This window comes from Loxodonta africana, chromosome 3 (assembly GCF_030014295.1).
Source record: "Loxodonta africana isolate mLoxAfr1 chromosome 3, mLoxAfr1.hap2, whole genome shotgun sequence".
In the NCBI taxonomy this organism is placed as follows: Eukaryota; Metazoa; Chordata; class Mammalia; order Proboscidea; family Elephantidae; genus Loxodonta; species Loxodonta africana.
In genome coordinates this window covers 85406389-85409979 of record NC_087344.1, presented here as the reverse complement: position 1 = coordinate 85409979, position 3591 = coordinate 85406389, and the positions used below count along the sequence as shown (strand labels likewise).

Below are 3591 nucleotides of genomic sequence, written 5' to 3'. Positions count from 1 at the left end.
CGTATGAATTTTATATGCCCTGTTTCCTACAAGTTCTGAACAGCTCAGCCGATTTATAAGGTAATGATTTTTCCATCCATAATTTCTTTCGTATGATTTTTGTAATGTGGACATTTCCCTCTCCTGGCTGGGCCGTGCACAGTCTAGTCAAGTGAATTAGGACAGTGTGGAGAGGGGAGACCATTTTCTGAAGCCCAAATCAGTGTGAAAGAGCTGCAGAGCGCTCTAGAGGGTACAAGGGAATACCCAGTCCAGCCCCCACCTACTGCTTCCTCCCTGAGCCACCTTGGGCAAGCGATCTCCCCCTGCTGGGCCTGGGTTTCCCCATTAGTCCAGCAGGAGGGCACTATTTGAAATCAATCTAAATAAGAATGTCAAAAACAATTCAATTCATATCAACCCTACACTTATTTTTTGCATAACTGCCGTGTGCCAGGCATTAGAGGTCATGCTCTTGCATAGTGCCAGACAATTAATGAGAGCAAAATAATTGCTGGACATTGGAAGCACAGGGGTGATTTTAATAAGGGCCTTCCCTCCAACAGGGAAGAGTTCTGTGAAACAAGCTGCATGTTTTGGGAACACAGAGGTGACTGATCCTTCCCTAAGGAACTGGGAAGGCTTCATGGAGGAGGTCCTTGCAAAGGGCACCAGGAAGGATGAATCGTTTTGCCTGGCCAGGAAGAACCCATTTCAGACTTTTTCCATGGGGGTGCTATCCCCTCCAAGCCCAGCCAGGGCCTTAGCAGTGGGTCCAGTTTCCCGGGGGGCAGGACCACCTCCAAGTTCCGCCTGTAACACTCTAGAGAAGGAGCTGGTTCCAGAAAAAGCTGTATTCTTTCTTCCTTCCCAAGGCCAACGCCTCCTCTCCAGATGCTCCAGTGGGGAGGACGTTGGAGCAGAAACACCTGAGAGACGCCCCTGCACACCCATAAATCTGTCCCTCTCCTTCCTTTGATCTGGACACTCCTGTCTCTCTAGGATCATTGCCCGGGAGGTAGCTATTGAACAAGGGTCAGAGGGCACCCAGGCCTCATTTTTGAGTGAGTGTGTGAGTATGTGTGTGTGCGTGCGTGTGTGTGACCCTAACCTGGACTGCCTTGTGTTATGCCAGAGTGTCTTATAGGATGTGAGTCACTCCCATTATAGGCAGGTGCTACAGCCCCATATGGCCACCCATCGAACTGTGAAAAACCCAGTGAGTCCCCCAGGGGTTTGGTATGTAGGTCCCAGTGAGATCCTACAGGGATTTTTTTTTCCTTTTTTTCCCTAAATTGACCAGATGTGTTGGCATCCCCAAGACCCAGCCTCCATATTCCCTGTGCCCCACTCTCACTATCACAGTCACCTCCCTGGCGCCTCAGGGGAAGGCACAGATATCTGCCCTTCAGAAAATGAGGAAAGCAAGCCAGAACACTGAGGCCCCCAGAACAGATGGAGCTCCATGCAGCCCCATGGTCATGCAGCACATTGGAGAACAGGATCAGAGCTCAGGTCTTACGACCCCTGGACCAGGGCCTTTTCTACCACATCTGCTTCTTTTTCCTGCCCAGGTCCAAGCCAAGCCCATTTCACAGATCAGCTGGGTGGGCACTTGGGCCCAGTGGAGATGGAGGTGAGGATGGAGCAGCCCTTGGCATCACTCTTTCCCACTTCTCCTCTGAAGTTGGTACATTTCTCCTGGAAAGAAAAGCCACTTCAACTTTCCTGTAATAAAGTTTTCTAATTAAGTGAAGGGGAAGCATACTGAATGTATTAACCATTTTTAGCTATATATTGCCTCTTTTTTTTTTTTTTAAAGCTCCTGCATTGAGAGGCTTTAGGAGTCTTTGCAGAGCAGCTGTTAAAGTATTGCCATAAAGCCAGACATGGGATGTTCATATGCCTGCCCACTTACCCAGGCCTGCTTTCCAAATGCATAAAGACAGCACTTCCCACTCACTGCCCCACCACTCACCTCCCATCCCTCCCCCCCACCCCCCACCCCGACTTGCTCAGCAGGCAGGTCAGCCCTGGAGAAGGAAAACCCACTGGGTGAATCTGAAAGAAAACTCAGTTCCTTCAGAAAGCATTTACTAAGCACCTACTATCTGCCGTGTATTATTCTGGGAATTTTAAGTTGAATAAAACACGTTAATTGCCCTTAAGAAGCCTACATTTTAATGGGAACTAAACACATTAGGAGGAAATTACTCAGATTATAAAAACACATTCCTCACTATACAAAACCAACAATTCCTCAACAGCCGCGCTGCCTCTGGACATATACTCACGCACCTTATAACCAAAGCCTCTGAAGACACACTGTGAACACCCACGCATACAAGGAATTTGCTGCGGCTGCCTCTGGGGAAAGATAACGCCTCATTACTGTTATTAGTCTCATTGTCATTAATAGCCAGTTCTAGAGTCAGACTTCCTCGGTCTGTATCCCAGCGCCATTTACTGTATGAAAAAAGTATGACCGTAGGCAAATTACATTTCTGTGCCTCAGTCTCCTCATCTGTAAAATGAGAATAACAGTGCCAACGACCATAGATTGTTTTGAAGATTAGCAGAGGTCATGCTCTTAGCACAGTGCCAGACACTTAATAAGAGCAAAATAATTGCTAGCTATTGCTGTTGCTATTATCCTAATTTTAAAGAAGAGAAAATTGTAGCATAAAAAAAAAAATAGGGAGGGAAAATATGTCAGAGTAAGGTTAGATCAGAGACCAAGCTCAGAACCAAAACTCTAGACTGTTATCAATCACTAACAGGCTGATGGACCAGGCACTTTCCCTCTGATGGGAAGGTGAGCTTTGCCTGTAGGAGGAAAGGGTGGGGCAGAGGCTGTTGGAATGCAGGGGGCAAACTAGTCACAAACACGCACCTGGTCGGTGTGTGGAGATTGATGGCTGGGGATAGTGATGCCTCGTGGATGCTTGTGTGGGTGGAATCCTCTTCCATATCTCCACCCACCTTGGAAGGTGTCACCTGCTGGTGACTGGTGCGGGGATCTCCTGCCCTGGGGAGAGAAATCTTGAAGAGCCTACATTCTTGCATTCTAAGGTCCCATCGCTCCTGAGAGGCTGATCCGAGCATCTAGTTCAAGGGATCTAAGCTTCATTGGTGGTTCAGTAGTAGAATTCTTGCCTTCCATGCAGGAGACCTGGGTTCAATTCCCAGCCAATGCACTTCATGTGCAGCCATGCCAGTGGAGGCTTGTGTATTGCTGTGATGCTGAACCGGTTTCTGCAGAGCTTCCAGACTAAGACAGACTGGGAAGGAAGGCCTGCTGATCTACTTCTGAAAATCAGCCAGTGAAAACCCTATGGATCACAATGGCCTAATCCTCAGCCGATTGTGGGGATGGCGAGGACTGGGTAGCATTTCATCCCATTGTACATGGTGTCGCCATGATTCAGGGACAAACTCAGTGGCGGCTAACAACAACAACAAGCTTCTGTGAATGTCACCCAAGCCCATGTGCCTTTGCTTCCACTGCCTGGAATTCTTTTACCCTTGATTCCTGCCTTTTGAAATCTTACTCATCCTTCTGGGCTCAACAGATGTTCCTGAATCCACACTCCTCTCCTCAGGGCTCACACT

At 48.2% G+C, this 3591-nt stretch overlaps 1 non-coding gene across 1 annotated transcript; it reads left to right on the top strand.

Moving 5' to 3' along the window:
* Positions 1 to 3105: 3105 nt before the first annotated feature.
* Positions 3106 to 3176, top strand: TRNAG-UCC (transfer RNA glycine (anticodon UCC)). Its single transcript has one exon. It is a non-coding gene; the product is annotated as a tRNA-Gly (tRNA).
* Positions 3177 to 3591: the final 415 nt, after the last annotated feature.